This window comes from Pseudopipra pipra, chromosome 6, assembly GCF_036250125.1.
Source record: "Pseudopipra pipra isolate bDixPip1 chromosome 6, bDixPip1.hap1, whole genome shotgun sequence".
Classification (NCBI taxonomy): Eukaryota; Metazoa; Chordata; class Aves; order Passeriformes; family Pipridae; genus Pseudopipra; species Pseudopipra pipra.
In genome coordinates, this window is record NC_087554.1 from 52,060,304 (window position 1) to 52,078,320 (window position 18,017).

At 39.0% G+C, this 18,017-nt stretch overlaps 1 long non-coding RNA gene across 1 annotated transcript in view; it reads right to left on the reverse strand.

Annotated features, from left to right (window-relative positions):
- Positions 1-13,105, reverse strand: part of LOC135416228 (uncharacterized) — a 63,698-nt gene extending 50,593 nt beyond the window's left edge. Inside the window, exons 1-2 of the long non-coding RNA XR_010431492.1 lie at positions 12,876-13,105; positions 1,127-1,293 (exon numbers count right to left, since the gene is read on the reverse strand). This is a non-coding gene — a long non-coding RNA (uncharacterized LOC135416228). The remainder of the gene's footprint in view (positions 1-1,126; positions 1,294-12,875) is intronic.
- Positions 13,106-18,017: the final 4,912 nt, after the last annotated feature.

Below are 18,017 nucleotides of genomic sequence, written 5' to 3' on the forward strand. Positions count from 1 at the left end.
ATGAGAAAGCTTGCTTAAAAGATGGGAAGGAAACCTGAAAAAGGTTAATTATGGCACGCACAGCACTTGACAGTTCCTTTTCAATCTGATTCAGCTCAGCTGTGAAAGCCGTTGTGTCCTCAGCACAAAGCTCCTGCTCTCTGCCACACTACTTTCTGTCACCCCAAGGTTGTGGTGTGGTTCCCCCACAAGAATGCACCCCAAACCCAAATGCCATGTGTTTTCCAAAGGGTGCACCTGTTTTGTCGTGGATCTGGTGCTTAGAACTTGCTGTCTGAAACCTTAACACTCAGAAACTTGTTTTAACAGTTTGGCTTATATTCATTAGGAAGCCCAAGGACTGATTATTTCTTGGGGGGGATGGAGGGGGGTGTAGAACAGGGGAAGAAGAATAAACAAAACAAAAACTTAAGCCTGTGACTAATTGGCTGAAAGGATGTGAGCAATTCAGCTCCACTTAATTGAACGTGGGCTTAAATTAAACAGAAAGAGTAATTGCCTTCGAAACTTTGCATTGCAGATTGCTGGCCTCTTCTATACATTAAGTGAAAGACTTTGAGCACATGTGTCAGTGGTGTTGCTGACAGGAACCCAAATATCCTGTCGTATGCATTTGCATTCAGAGGGCTTCATTCTAGAAGGGATTACTCTGCATTATACTGATGGTTTTATTTACAAGATGAATTTTCTTGAAAAAGGTGTCCTGATTTTGGCTGGAAATTTTGAATCACGACCATGCCTTCCAACTGCTGGCTGCTTTCCAAATATTTCCTGATCAGAAGACCTGAAAATAGTACTTTATTTTTCAAATAAAAAAAAAAGAGTTTTTGCATTTGGAGCCAAGGCTGTATAATTTTACACAAATTTTCCACTGTTTTGGGGAAGAGTTTCAGTTGAGCAAAGCCATACCTGCCTTAAACGTGCATAATCAAGGAGTAGAGGGCTGAGGAATTCACCCATGTAAGTACAGAGCTCAGTTATAAGGCATTTTCAAATAAAAATCATGAATTAGATTGTTTTGTCTGCACACTGACATTGCCATTTATTCTTTAAATCAAAGCGATATCCACAACTTCTAACCTTATTGTGCTATGCACAAAAACACAGAACAAAAGATTTGCCCTACCTCTCAAAATACTTCACTGCAAGAGCAACAAAAACCCTTTGTTTGCTATTTAAGTAGGATTGGTGGACATCATCTCTAAGCAGAAGCTCTGAGAATCAGCATTTTCCATCCTCTTCCAAACATGTATATGCACATTTTCACACGAGTCTGCTACAGCAAAAGGACTCCTAAAGAAAAGAATCGAGCAGAGCAAAGGGAAAATATTACTTTATATTAATAACAAATGGAGTGCACAATGCATTCCACATACAAAGGTTACCCATTTGCGGAGCTGGAAGCCGAGGGCATTTTAAAACTTAAAGATCTCTTAAATAAACATATTGGTTTAAGTATGAAGCAAATATTCTTAGCTCAGCAGGTAGTTGGTATCTAAATCACATTCAGACTTCACATAAATACACATGTCAAAGCATTTATCTAGTAATAAAAAAACAACTCTTAAGGAATGCAGTTCAGATAGGGAAGTGTCAGTTATTTTGCACATTTCCTATTTCCAGCTCATTAGTTTCAGCTTTTGACAGGGGTGGAGCTGAAAGAAATCCTGTAGAGGTTTTTCTCTCCTCCCAATTTCACATGAATAAACAGAGGGAGGGAGTCCCCTGCCTGTCTGCCAGGCTCTTATCTATCATATTTAGATGCTAGATGCTGTCAGATTTTAGATAGTGATGCCTGTAGGTATTGCCAGTTACTGGGAAATTAAACGTGGAATAGAAGGCAGTCCTTTCCTTTCCCAAACTGGCTGTGTTCTAGGAGGAGCTTTGGACATCTTTTAAAAAATATTGATGTCCATATAAAGGTGTCAGGATTAAATTTCTGTCATTCATTTCTTGCACTTGATTTTCTTTTTTTCTCATTTTATCTTTGGTGTCTCAGAAGCACCCCACCTGCATATTTTCTTTCACCTGCATTCTTACATTTCTCTCAAATCCAGATCCTTTCACTTCAGAAGTGGTAAGTATAGATTTACACTGCTGAATTTTGTTTAAACTTTCCTCATGTAAAATACCTCCTCAAGTATTAGAAATCCTTAGAAATTCTGTGTTTTCATTCTTAGAGCCAATAAAACCAGACAATTTTCCTTGATTTCCACCCCCCCCAAATGTTTCATGAAATGAAGATGTTCCTCTAGGGACTAAAGGCAGTGAACACAAGAGTGATTTCTATAAAATTCTAATTCATAGAAAATATCCCTACAACCACCAATAATAAAGATAGCAATTACCACCCTTGTGCTAGAAGTTACATCTCTGTAAACTGAGATAAGATAAGCACAAGTGCACACTTTTCCCTCCCAGCAGTAAAGCACACCTACCCATCAGGGACTGCAAAATGAAAGCATGTGTTCAGTCAGGTACTGCGTTTGAAGTTTGTAACTTCCCTCTGAAGAAGGTAACTCCTTAAGATGATCTTACTGCCATTACCCCAGCACACAATCTAAATATTTTGGAATAGTGCTTTAAGTGATGCAGCTTAGTATCATACCCACCTGGCTTATCCTTTCATTCACAATCTCAGAATCAGCCGGGTTGGAAGGGACCTCTGAGATCTCACCTGCATAGGTACTGTCCTGATTTGATTTTAGTAGAATCCTTCAAAATAACCCCTAAAACTAAAATAAATTGTGTGGTTGTATTTACGTGTGTATGTCTTCATGTGGCAGTTTATATATATGAAGCTGTGTGTTTGGGTTACAAAGAGGGTAAAAACAAAAATATGACATGTTTCTATGAATCAGAGAGACCTCAAATGATACTTTACACATGTAGGAACATCCACACCTTTCGATCTTCCTTTGAAAAACTCAGTGTAGATCTGGAGGTGCTTTTACTGCACTATACATGAAATACTGCAGCAAAATGGCTTTCATTTGATGGTCAGATGGAACTTCAGTTTGGTTCCTGTCACCTTCCAGATTTGTTCATACAATTCTGATTCTAAAGTTTGTGTATTTTTGAAAGGAAAGAGATTTATGACTTCTGTTAAAACCATTCTCCACATAGGGATATAGGTTAAACAAATTACATTTATCACTAATTTGTAGAATGTGACTTCATTCTACATTAACTCGTAAACTAACTGTAGCAGCAAAGGCCACAGCCTGTGTACTTCTTTTGGGCTCAAATCTCAAATTCTTGTGTGGAACCACAATAAAGATGTTGTAACTTCCTCCCAGTATTTTGAGCAATTACTAAATACGGCAGCACTGCAGATCTGGAGATGCTCTATGACTTTTCTCTTTCACACACCCGGGAGATCAGGAGGCTGCCCATTGTGGTTGATGAGGTATTTTAGTGTGCATGAATGCAGAAAGAGACCCAAAAGTAGATCCATCTTTAAGGAAGAGAAGTTTTGTTGATGTAAATTTCTCTACTTGAGAGAAAAGCATAGACAAATGCTCATTAGTCATACAAGATTATCATTAGCTAGTGAGGGACTTTACAAGGACATGTAGTGATAGGACAAGGGGAAATGGCTTTGAACTCAGAGACTAGATTTAGGTTAGATATAAGAGAGAAATTTTTCACTGTGAGAGTGGGGAGGCGCTAGCACATCCTTCCCAGAGAAGCTGTGGATGCTCTATTCCTGGAAGTGTTCAAGGCCTGTCTGGATGGTGCTTTGAGCAACCTGGTCTAGTGGAACATGTCACTACCCATGGCAGGAGGGTTGGAACAAGATGATGAACACTAAAACAAAGTTGGATACATAAATTACTTGGTGCTTTCCTTGTTTTGTATTTTCAACTGTACTGCTCAGACTGTGAAACTAACAGTATCTAATAGGAGTGTAAGTGACCCAAACATTAATAAAATTTAGTTTAGAGCCCATCAGATGGCAAGATGAGCCATGTGTCTTAGGTGCGTGTATACTGAGTTAGATAAGGATCTAACAGTAGAAGAAATATAATCCTGCCACCATTGATATTTTTTCACAAATTCCCAGCTGTTTTTTTGATATGCAACTGGAAGCAGTTATTGCTTTTTCCCATTTTTTTCCTTCTCTGTTAGACAAAATAGTGAAACCATAACATCAGTGTTGTTTGAAAATATATTTATGTTTGTTTTCCCTATAAAAAGAGATAATAATGTTATGTTCCAATAATATTAAGTTGCAATGTTATTTGCAAGATTGCAGAGCTTTTAATTTTCTGATTATTTCCACAGTGGGAGTTTCAGCTCAATTTCTACCAAGACACTTCTATCTGTTTCGCTTATTTTTTTATTACAGCTAGAAGCAACAATAATTGCCTTTAGTGTATGAAAACATGACTGAGGAGACAATTGTTGTCCCTAAAGAGTAAAATCATCAGCATACATTTTTGATGTAAAATTTTTGTAAATTAATTGCAAGGTCCTATAAATATTATATTTACAAAAATTGTGTGTTGTCTGCTGTCTTCAAAGAAACAATCTTTTTTTTATTTTTTTGTAAATTATGCTTCATACACAGTACATTTCCTGAGGCAGAAAACAAAAACATGGAACAAAATATTAGCCTTCTACTTTTGTAATTTTACATTCTACTACTTTTCTTTCCCAACTCTGTTTTTTCTTGGGGGGTGGGGGGGTGTTAATATAATTCTGGAAGCATACAGGGAAAAAAAAATCAGTAACACTCCCAATAATCAAGCCTCATTTTCAGTGTTTCACTATTTGGATGATAAAAAAAATTAAATATTCATCCCAAATGTTAAGGCAGTGAGTTTACATTTAATTTGGTCACAAATCAAGACAATAATTCAAAATTTTGAACATTTTCTGGTCTATTCTTTCTACAATTTTTATTCAAAAATGATAGTATGAAATATTTTAGATAGTCTCTAATGATAGTCTCTTGTTTTTCTAATGAAAAAATTTCATCTTGAAGTGCTCCAATCCACCGTTATATCTTGGAAAATTTATCTATCAAGACTTCTAAAGGAATTGTCCTCTACAGCCACCCCATAGAGGAACCTGACAGACTGTACAAGACCTGTAAATACAGTTGTTAAAAGTCTCTGAAATAACTTGGGTTAATGCCAAGATTAGCAAGCCAAATGAAAATTATCCTACTTTTTTTCCTTTTTTCCTGTTAGAAAAATAAATAACAGTCAGCTTTTTAACTAGGGAGGGCGGGGGGTTGGAGACAAGAAAAAACAATCCAACCAACCAACCAAAAACACAAAAGGAAAAACACCATCATCAACAACAAAAAACAAACAAACAAACAAACAAAAAACCCCTACCAAACAAAAACAACTGGATTTTGAATTTTAATCAGATTCTAGCATCTTTTCAGCTGTATTAGCTCTCAGTCTGTGTCCTGTGTAATGCAGATATACAGAAATTTCATATGATTTAGGAGTACACAGGAAAGCACTCAAGACACACATATTATACCCTTTTTCTGTCACTGTGTTTGACTGCAGGAGATACAAAATATTTTGGATAAATAAACCTAGAGGCTTTTTTGAAGGAGATGGGCAGTGGTACAGCCAACATCAAGAACAGGGATTAGTTCCAATAGATATTTCAGCAGATTTACTCCAGTCAGAATGGTGGTACTGACTTTTAAACAGGCAGCGCATTGCATTTATATTAACTAGTGTTAGCAAATTTGCTCCTAGAAAAATTGTAGAATACTAGGAAAAATCAGTATTTGGAAATCATGTTTTCATAAGATCTAATCTCAATGGAGGATCGGGGACCAGATTGCATAAATAGTCAGAAATATTTGAGGACGTAATTTGATATGTCTTTTTGACAGTTTCAGAGGAGGTCAGTCTGTGATTATTTAATTATTTGTTTATTTTTGAAGCCACAGTACCAGAAGTTCCCTTTTTGAGCAAGTGATAGCAACACAGTTTTCTCACACACCATTGGAGACTAGGGCAATAGAAGGACTGGGGCATGGAAATTCATCTCCAAATAATAAAAATGAGCAAGAGTGCTCTTCCCTGCCATAATACCATTGCAAGCAAACTCTCAACATATTTGACGACTCTATGGGATTAACCAATAATATGCCAATTAGCCAATAAGTATTGAATTGAATCATCTTTTTTTTTTTCAGAAAAGGATCATTTTATCCAAGTTGGAAAATATCATACTGCTGGCATCAAATCATATCGACTATAAACAAAGCACAGTATTTCACTGCCAATAAACTCTGTATGGTATTTTAGGCCAAGAAGTAGTCCATATCTATGTCATCTATATCTATATATAATCTATATCTATCTCTGAAAATAACTAGGAACAGGAATAATAATTGAATCCTAAGCGGTGGTGAATCATCTGTCCTCATTTGTATTTCAGCATTTAAACATTTCAGCACCGGGAATGTGAAAGGGTTAAACAGCAGCAGATTTCCTGGGCTAGATAACTTAATGAAAAACATTCACAGTGCTTTTTAAGAACAACAGACTCATGCTGTCGGATGGTAATCTTTGGTACATCTTTTTCTTTTTTTTTTTTTTCACAAGGAAAATGTAGGAAAGACAGACTTTGCTTTAATTCCTCCTAATTGCTCTAATGCATTTGCTTTTACTTTAGTGTATTCAGCTTATAAAAACAGTTAGCATCAGTTTGTTTCCAGTTTTAATGGAGATAAACTCCTTCTTTTCCCCCTGAAAAACTTCACAATATGGTTAGAAATGTCAGCAATAATTAGACAAAATGCTTGTGAAAACATAAAATAGAAACAATACATCTTTTTATAATGGAATCAGTTTGTCTGATTATCTCAAACAATGTACATTTCCAGCTGCCCAGGAGGGTCATTAGAGCTTATGAAAATCAAACTCTCTTTTTTCTGCTTCATACATCATGGACAACAATATTGTCTCCAGGATCATTATATATTGCCTGGCTTTATAAATACATGTTAGACTTTCTTGAGCTATGGTGAACCTGGAGCATGAAATGCATTCAAAAATAAAAACAACAGGGGGAAAGAAAAAAGAAAATCTTGTTATTAACTAAATAACTGTTACATAGAAATTATAAAAGGCAACCTCACTGAATACAGTACTCAAGGGACCTTGGTTCAATTCTGTCTTCAGTCACAGATTTTCAGTATAAACTCAGGAAAGTAATTTCTACCCTATGCACAATGAGAGCTATTTGTCCCTTAAAGCAATGGTTGTGACAGCGTTCCCTTCTGAGTTCCTGTCAAGGTGTGAAGTCTAATTCAGAAGTTTTTGTTATTCCTTTGAGATACACTCAAAGAATAGACAAGAGTATCACCTTACCTTTTTTCCCATTTGTAGAAATGGGGCTAATATTCCCTTACTCTCACTGGATGCAATGCATTAGTGTGTAAGAGGCATTCAGATACCATGATGACAAGGGCTATTTAATGAGTAAATATCTTGGAAGCAGTAGGAGAAATTGGGCTACAGTTTCCAATTTACATCAAAAACAGTTTAGTATGAAAAACAAGGGAAATCTGATAAGGTTATTGTATGTTCAATTATTATCCTGCACTCTAGAAAGCTGGAAAGCTCTTTCAAAGATGACCTTTACACCTGTTTAGGAATTTTTTTCTGTAAGTATTGCAATATGTTTGCTCTGCCCTCTGGTTTAAGCACCTTGCTCTTTCTCAGTGATTATGGGTTTTCAGTCTTCACTTATCTCTTTCAGATTCAGTGACTGTGTCACCCAGCAGGATGGAGTTTTAGGAACGAAGCTGTTTTATTTTGAACAGGGCCGTAGTATATCAGCTGCCAAAGTGCCCAAGGAAAAACTGAAACTAACAGCAAAAGTGTAAAAACGTGCAACAATTTCATTATATGTTCTAAACTTTTTATCTTTTGAAGATCTTAACCTGTATCTGGAAAATGTTAAAAAAAGCAAATACGTTACAGGAGTAACCTGCTATAACCAAATCAAGCATATCTCTTCTGTATCACTAGTGCACGTATGTTCTTGTTAATACAAGCAAAGGCTTACCAATAATGAACTCTCTGTATTGGTTGCAATGTTCTATCCTAAAGTAGACGTGATGCTTAAAACTATTTTTAAAACACATGAAGGAATTAATAAACAAAATCCTTCTGCTGCTCCAAATTTGTAATGAAGCAATTCCTTTCAGCCAAGCCTTCAGTATTATATAAACCAAACCACTACTGGTGAATGCAGCATATTTTCCCTGGCTCTCCAGGGATTAAATCTGAGGGTTAAATCTGAGGGTTAAATGCTGAGGGTTAAATCTGCCCTACTAGAGTAGGTTTATTTGAAGGAGGAGGAGGAGGAGAAGAAGGCTAAGGCACCAAGGTCTCTCTAGTCTGCTCGCACTGTCTAGCATCTAGGCCTTCCATGGCACAAAAGGAGATAGAAGTTGCCCAGTCTCCCAGTTGTAACATGGTCTGGTATGCTCCAGAATAAAATGTAAATGTCCATTATCATCCTCATGCAAGGGTTTTGTTCTTTATTAGCAGAAACCAAAGCAGTATCAACATATTTTTGTTTGGTTCATTTTCTGTCTTTTTCATGTTATTTTGCTCCTTAAGAAGCTGTTGAGCACTTCTTTTAGTCCAGTAATTCCTTACCTACTGACACAGTACCATCAGGCTCACAGGTCCAAACTTTATTCCACCTCCATGCTCAAATATTTCTTGTCCAGTGAAATGCAGATTGATTGCCAGAATAAACATAGATTTTGCAGATTGGAACAGCAGAGAAGTCACACTTCTCTCTCCTGCGTCTCCTACAACATGATGCAGAACAGAAAGTAAAGCCCAGGAAAAAACAAATCAGACTGAAAACCCGAGGTTCTGTAGACAACATTTGCAGACTTTATCATCAAAATAAAGATTTGAGAACTCATCAATCAACATCTCAAATACACCAGAAGAAAAAGGCCAAATTTGGGCCAAGACACAGATTCACACATGAGGCTTCCACATGGTAAAAAGCCAATGCTTGCAAATGCACACGAGCAAATGGTGGAAGACATACCAGCAGGGAGGGCAGGCCAGTAGTTTTATCTCTCTGGGACAGACTGAAACAATAACAAATTACACAGAGAAATGGGAGATGAATTTTAACTTTGTGTACCAGTACCACAATGTAAAGGACACAATACAACCTCTAGAGAAGCCGATTGTCCCCGTGTCCCATCTGAAATCTGTGATCGCATCAGGACTCCATTGCAGTTATGTCCTCTACCATAAACACCAGCCTGCCTCAGCTCACCAGCCTGCTGCTCTGTACACTCTATTTTTTGAGAGGGGGAACCTCAAGAAGCTCAACTTCATTCAACTGTAACATTTTCTTGTCAGCCTAATTTTTCCATGTCATGTACTTGCTTCTGATATTTTCCCACTTGTGTTATTTGCTTGCTGAAGCTGCTCTATTCATGGAGTTCAATAAATGGTGTTTGTCATCATAACAATTTGATTCCAGTTCTAATTATAGCAACAAGCTGCTTTCTTGAAACATATTATGGGTGTTTCATTATTTTAAATTGTTATCTTCCTTATTAATTACAGAAACAGTTGATCTTTTCTGAGAAGCCAGCAGCTGCAATTCCCCCCTTTACAAATGTCTCATTTTAATAGGTGAAACATCAGGTAAAAATCAAATCAAATTGTAATATAATTCTCCAGAAGAAGATATGTAAGTTACAACACATTGCCTCCAGATTCCATAGGGTTACACTATTCAGAGGTACTGAACCATATCCCTTAGTATAGATCATAGCAAGCCACATGCTGCACAGCTCAATTGCAAATTCAAAGCCCCTAAATAAATCACACAGCAATGGCAACATTACTAATAGGACTATCAGAATCAAAGGAAGAAGGGTGATGAATCTGAGAAGAGACTACATCATTATTCTGTGTGATTTGTTTATGGTATTGTTAGAGAGATTGTTTCTCCCCCCATCCTTACCCTAGTCCCTCTAGATTAAGAATGGAAATGAAAAGAGTAGCAGAAACCAGGAACAGCCTGTACACTGTAATCCTACAATCATAAACAGTGGTAGTCTGGTACTATTTGCAAGGCATTTTATTAAACCAGCTCACTCAACATCTTTATTCTGACACAATTCAACATTTGAACTTCTTTCAGTTTTCTGCTATCATGTATTTCTAGCCACTGTTCACAGTGATCCCCAAATAGAACACAGCACAACACACAGAGCGGTAACTAAAACTGCTAACACTAGCATTAACACTTTTGGCCATATTTACTCAAAGGCCTCTGCCTGTTTTAAGCAGCCATGGAAAATTAATCATATTTGTAAGATGAAAAGTAGTGTTTCCAATGAAGGTAAAGACTTTTTCTCCTCACTAGAAAAGTTGTTAAGAATCAAAGAGGAAACATTTATGTTGGTGGGGACAAATATGCTGCCAGCAATGGGAAGTTCCTTAGTGTTTCTATTGTATTTAAAATTAGTTTGAAGAAAACATTAGAATTTTATTTATCTATTGATTTATTTCTTTATTTGGAAACAGTTCTCCAAAGATGGGAGATAAACTGTATGACCACTGACATTGTGTCAAATCCTTTCAGCCATAAGGTAGAGATACATTTATCTTATTTAAGCATGGAGCTGACTCTTTTTTAAGCATGGAGTTACCTCTCTGCAGTGATTAGGACTTGGTCAAATATAATTTGGAAGATAGAGACTCAGATTCTTAAATAAAGGATTGACTGCAGATAAATACCTTTTTTTTCAGTGGTACAAATAAAAGCTAGTTAACATCAAGATACTTTTGAACAGGAGGTATAGTGGGTTTCTGTGGCTGGGTTTTGGTACTGGGAGGGGGTACAGGGGTGGCTTCTGTTAGAAGCTGCTGGAAGCTTCCCCTGTCCCGTGGAGCCAATGCCAGCCGGCTCCAGGACAGGCTTCTTGCTGCTGGCCAAGGCCAAGCAGGAGTAACTCTGTGACAACATATTTGAGAACAGAAGGTTGTTGTGCAGAAGAATTCCGGCCAGGGAAGAGCAGAGTGAGAACATGGGAACAACAAAGCAGACACCAAGGTCAGTGCAGAAGGAGGGGCAGAAGGCGCTCCAGGTGCTGGAGCTGTGGCCCCTGCGGCCCGTGGTACAGACCATGGGGGAGCAGCTGTGCCCCTGCAGCCCATGCAGGACCATCGGGGTGCAGAGACCCACCTTCAGCCCATGGAGGAGCCCATGCTGGAGCACGTGGATTCATGAAGGAGGCTGTGACCCCATGGGAGGCCCACGATGGAGCAAGACCCTGCTGGAGACCTGCGGCCCGTGGAGAGGGAAGCCCACCCTGGAGCAGGTTTTTCCCAGGTAGGACTTGTGGCCCCTGTGGGGGACCCACATCAGTACAGCTCATTTATGAAGGACTGAACCCCATGGAGGAGTGACCCACGGGACAGCAGTCTGGGAAGAACTGCTGCCCGAGGGATGGACTCGCACCGGAGAGGTCCTTCAAGGACTGTCTCCCATGGGAGGGACCCCAGGGGAGCAGGGGAAGGACTCCTCTCTCTGAGCAGCAGCAGAAACAACAACCCACATTCCCTGTCCCCCTGCACCACTGGGGGGAGGAGGGAGAAAATGGAAGGAAGGAGGGGTGGGGGGAAGGTGTTTTTAAGAGTGGTTTGTTTCTCACTCTTTGGTTCTTAACCTGTTAGTAATAAATTTAAGTAATATCCCCACTTTGAGTCTGTTTTGCCCACAAAGGTAATCAGTAAGTGATCTCTCCCAGCTGTTATCTCAACTCATGAATCCTTAGCTGTTTTTTTTCTCTCCTCTGTCCAGTTGCAGAGGGAGAGTGAGAGAGTGGCTTTAGTGGGTACCTGGCATGTGGCCAGGGTCAACCCACTACAGGAGGTTTCAAAATCCCTTCATGGATTCAAAAAAAAAAAAAAAAGTAAGAAATAAAAAGAAAAGAAATACCTTAAAAGAAAAGTGAGAGAAAAAACAAACAAACAAATAAACAAAAAACAAAACTCCAGACCCCCAAGAAACCTGCAGAAACCGATAAACTGAGAGCAAGACAAATTAGGAATTTATAATAAAAGACTAATGCTCCTTTTCCAGAAAAATCAATAGCCCTCCCAAACATGTTTCAACCTATAAAGTAAGATTTTGCAATTATGAGACATCTAAAATAATGCTCAGATCAACCAGATAGTTACAACTGTGGTTTTCTGTGCTCCTCTTTCACTTTCCCTTTCTTACATGTCCCTCCCACTTTGCATTAGACCAATTAATATCTTTCCTTCCCTAACAGCTCTCTAGATAATTCACAGAAGCATTTGTCTGTGTGGCCTAGCATTAAACAGAAACTATTAAACAGTCAACTCCTATCTCTTTTGTTAAATTAATGTCATGTTAACTCCTACCATGCTTTGCTGATATGTGGTATGTAAATGGGATATCTTAAAGAATTTGTAAAGAATTTCTCTCACACCTTCAGCACAGTCTCACAATTTAATCCGGGATGCAGTAAGCCTGTTTTAGTATGGGAATTCTTCTTTAATCACTAATTTTAGCCTTAGTAATCCAAGAAGAAACCACAAGGACAATCCAACACTCTTCATATTACAGCAACTGAGTTGAAGTTTTGGTATTTTTGATATATGCACCACATTTTATGATTTGCTCTTAAAACATGCATGAAAGAGACCTGAGGAAAATTTGGCTGTGGGAAGGAGGAGGAGCGTATCAAACTGTGTGACTGAGGCTTATGAGCATACTTTGGAGTAATTTCATACTCCATGCTGTCAATTTTACTAGAACAATGTGCTCTTATTCTTGAAGCCCTAAGGACATGAGCACTCACTCACCTCTATAAGTATCAGTGTTCAGGATCCCATTATATTCCTTTATGATGATTAATGGCGTCCAATGAATTTGTACAAAAGCAGTTTGATGCAAAGAGAACACTTAGGTCATCATCAGCACACGGCTCATCTCCTGTGGTCACATTAATGACATGACTTCAGCTACCATACAAAATTGCAGTGCTGGATCAGTGCAGGTGTGATCAAACCCCCTTTCATCTCAGGGACTTCACTGTCTTCCTAAAACACAGAGGTGACATCAGAAATGAGCCTTTTGACATTTCTTTATCAGACAGAGTCAACCTGCTAAGGGGTCAGATGTGTTGCCCCTACTGAAATGGTCAGCAAGCTGTGACCTGCACAGCTGCAACTGCAAGTGCAGCCACACTCAGAAACAAGATGCTTCAGCACCTCAGAAGGACAAAATATGGAACAATGCTTAATTTCATTCTGGTTTGATCAGATTTTAAATGACTTTGAGATGATAACATTAACTCCATAGGCCCAGGAGCTGGGTGTCACAGTGCTCGTACAAGTATCAGTGCTTTAACCCTAATATGACTTTTCTTTTCCGTTCCAGGGCATTATGCCTTGTACAACTCCCTTCTGTAGATACTTATGAATTCTTGCTCCCTCTCAGGCAATCAAATGAATAAATCTGCTGTGTGCAGAAGAGCATGATTTCCTCTACACGGGCTACACACCTTTCCCAGAGCTTACTTCACTCAGTCTGTTAAAGCATTTTCTACCTCACTTTCCAAGACATAGAGAGCGTCTGTGTGGCCTGTGGTGACCATGCAGCATGGTGCAGAGCAGGTGGGAGTGAAGTGTGGGGATGCCAAGGAGGAAGATTCCCTCCAACTCAGTCATGTTTGATTGATATTGTGTGCATGATAAAAGGGTCTCAGGGCATTTACTATCCTGCTGCTTTATGAGAAGAAAATCTGAGGTCCTTGTGCATGAGTAATCATTATAAAATAAGGTAGGATATAACTATACAAACAATCTGATGATCTGGTGCAAACTGACCTCCATTTGAAAACTAACTTGGAGAAATCTACAGCTTTCACATTACAGAATCACAGAATCAGTTAGGTTGGAAAAGACCTCAGAGATCACTGAGTCCAACCTTTGACCAAACACTCCAATGTCAACTAGACCATGGCACTAAGTGTCATGGCCAGTCTTCTCTTAAACACCTCCAGGGACAATGACACCACCACCTCTCTGGGCAGTCCATTCCAATGTTTAATCACCCCTTCTGTGAAGAAATTCTTCCTAATGTTTAACCTGAACCTCCCCTGGAACAGCTTGAGACTATGTCCTCTCATCCTGTCACTGGTTACCTGGGAGAAGAGGTCAAACCCACCTGGCTACAACCTCCTTTCAGGTAGTTGTAGAGATCGATGTGGTCACGCCTGAGCATTCTTTTCTCCAGGCTAAACAACTCCAGCTCCCTCAGCTGCTCCTCATAGGACTTACCCTCCAGACCCATCACCAGCTTTGTTGCCCTTCTCTGAACTGACTCCAGCACCTCAATGTTCTTCCTGAGTTGAGGGCCCCTAATTTGTTATCAGTCTTACTTGCAACAGAATCAGAAATTACTATCATTGTTCCACAGATAGTAAATCAAGACAGGAAAAATAAAACAACTTGACTCAGACCAATGAGGACATCACTGTCAGAGCCCAGATGAGAAGGAGTCTCTTTTTTTGATACATAGTTTATTCCAAGCCTTAGTGCCTTCATTATGCGCTCCCTGAAATTACTCAGCTGCAGGCAGTGAGACTGCAAGAAAGCAATCATGCATTCACACCTATGGAGACAAGTTTGTGCCTCTCAAAAGCCATACTTTTCTGCAGAGACCACAGAGAGCCAACAGCAGCCGTAGCACCTTTTACTCTTGTAATAAATTAGCAAAACAAGCCATGTAGAAGTTATCTCTGAGTACTGACAGTTGTTAGAGACCATATAACAGTCTGCAATGTATATAAAATTATTGACATCATATGTGTTTATATTTAGATTAAACAACTCTATTGTTTTTATAAGAGAAAACTGTTTCTGGAAACAATAGGCCAAATTGCTTTTTCTTGCTAAGAACAATGATACAATGCTGCCAGTACCAACAGTTGTTATTACAGAATCACCTAACTGAAAACACAAGGCTCTTTAACGACTGGTATCTTACAAAGCACTCCAATGCATGCTGATACTGTTTTACTTTGTTTGCAAGTCAAGATGGTTAAAAGCAATTTGTATTTTGCATTTTGCTCATTATTGCACTTTTCCTGTATATGTTTCCTCCTGTTTTCATTTCTCTTTCATAAGGGCAAATATACAAAGACCCAATTCTGTGAATTTTTCACTATCAGAACTAGTTGATGAAATCAGAGTCAGCTGAACAGAGGAAGGCAAATCCTTCTGGGATATACCAGGAGCCAGAAGAAAAAGAGAAGGGAACTGAGATGGAAAATATACTCCTGACAACAGAAATAAGCAAGACTTCCCAAAAATTTGGAGATTACTCAATCACAGCCACCACAGCAAACATTTTGAACAGTGTCTCGGACCATCCCATTAAAAAAAAAATTAAATATACAACTGTAGCACAGTTTGCAACAGAGCTGCATATTTGAGATGGTTTTCAATAGCTAACATTATGATGAGCACAATCAATTCAGATATGCTGAAACTGGGAGTGTAAAATAGAGTGAGAACAAGGTACCTTACCACTTGCCACTTAGATGCAGTTTAAAACAAAGTCTTCAGCTTTTCACATAGGTGACAGGTTAGAGACTCACCAGATGTGGAGAAGATGCAGCATACTGAGAGCATAAATTGATTTTATATTTAGGTTTAAAATGGATCTCATTGTCACTGAAATGTTAACCACGCAACAGAAAAAAAACACTGGATTTTACAAATGCAAATTCTAAGTTCCCGTGCTTGGCACAATAATGAAATATACAGCATTCCTTGTTGTCCTTACCTTTGAACTGCAGGTAACTGTACAGCAATGTTACAGGACAAAGATACACTTGTGAAATATTCACAAGCTGATGTCTTTGCAGCCCCATGGGACCTGTGAGGAGCTCTTTTTTCCCCCCACATCTCTCTCTCAGACTTTAAATAATGAGGAGCAGAAAAGGTATGAGACAACATGTCTGTGTGTCTCCTTTGAAATCTTTTCTTACATTACCTTGTTATCTGTGCTCAAGAGCAGCAGGTATTCCAGCAGTTCAGAGTGTGTCCACAGCAAAAACACCCAGCAAAACAGAGTACCAGTAGACACAGCTTTCAGTTCCAGGTCCAGTCAGCAAAACACAAAACAGATACACGGAGGGTGTGGTAGCACAGCTGAGTGTTTGGGGGTATGTGTGTGTGGAGGGGTGTGAAGGTAGAATTTTGCCAAACCAGTCATTTAGGAAAATAGATATTTATTTTCCATCCTGGCAAGCTACCTCTCTTTCTTAATCTGAGCTCATAAAATGCTTTTGTATAGAAAGTTATCAAACTTCCTTAATATTACAGCCTGGATCAAAGCCTGACTGTCCCAGAGAGATGAGAGGGCTGGTTGTTCTGCTAGTCACAAGGATTTGGATCATTCTGCTTGATTTAGCCCTCAGTGATAACTGTTAAGAAACACTGATACAGACAGGGACTGGGAGGTTTTACTATAGTCCTGTATTGTGCATCAGGAAAGACCAATATGAACCTCGTATGAGGTATGAGCTGAGTATAAGGGATTCCACTTGTTTCCACACATCTGAGTCAGTCCTGAGTACACACAAGACTAAAATCAGATGAGATTTATCAAATGAATCCACCCTGGCATACATCACTGCAAGTATAGTCCTTTTTCTGAGGTGGCATCACTTTTTTAATTTCCAGTGCTCTAAGACTTCTAACCATTTCTTTATCCTTTCTGCATTTCAAAGATGCTTATATAACAGGTACTTTCCCACACTGGCCTTAAAAGCCCTTATTCTGTTTTTTTCATTATTTCAACAGACTAATAGTGGTTGCAACACAGGTGACGGTAAATCAAATCAACTTGAAATGTGGGCCTGACTCATTCTCAGACGATATATGATTTGTTTGCATTACATTATCTTGGAAACCCATAAGCAATGTGCACTAACTACATGTCCGCACATGGCAAGAAGATAAATGCTCTTAGTCAGTAATATAAAATCTAAATAAAATTACAATCAGGTTTGGATATTAGGATAGCTTTGCAACACCCTTGGGGCATTGCTCTTATCATTAGCACCATTTGCATTAGAGTAGTGTCCAGAGATCCTGCCTGTGATCAGTTTCAAATTGTGCTAGGCTCTGGAAAACGTGGGAAGAGACAAAAGTTTTGAATGCTAAATAGATAATTACAGGCAAAGGGTGGGAGAAATAAAGGATTGTTATCATCTTTATGTAGAGCTCTGAGGTGAAGAGATTAAATTTTTGTTATAGTCTAAGCACAGGCGCAACGTAAAGGAATGTTGGAGTCCAAATTCACCTTGCATACAAAGAGTTTGCACACAAGCCCATGTTTAGGCTCCCACTGGCTTTGTGGGAGTGCTGATAACAGTCAGAGAGATAGTTTGAGTTTGCCTTTCCCCAGCTACATACCTACCTGCAGCACAGGCAGCTGGGAACAAAGTTGGCTTGGCTTTCTTGGCCTGAGGCAACCTCCACATATGCTGTCATGCTGTCCTGTGACACCTTCTCAGTGCTGATCAGGCAAGTTTGCCCAAGTCCTTCCCATACATGCTTATAGCCCTGGAGTGTAGGATGGATGGGCAGGTGAGCACAGGAATATCAAGCTCAAGCACCTGAATGACTGCTCAGGCAGCATGGTTTGTTTTTTTGGTTTGGGGTGGGTTTTTTGGTGGGTTTAGTTTTTCTCTCCTCTCTGGGGAAGACTGTATGTCTTCCTCAAGTTCACCAGAAAGTCAAAGTGCAGCTAAAAAGCAGACACCTGACTCCAGTTCAGCATCCAAAAGTTCACCATTAATCTCTAAAGGGAGAGCTACTGGAATTATAGAAACAACTTGGTAGAAGAATAGGACATGTGGTCTTTCAATCGGTAGTGGAAGGACTCTGTGGACCTTCAAGGAACTTTCTTTTCAAGTAACATTTCAAGGT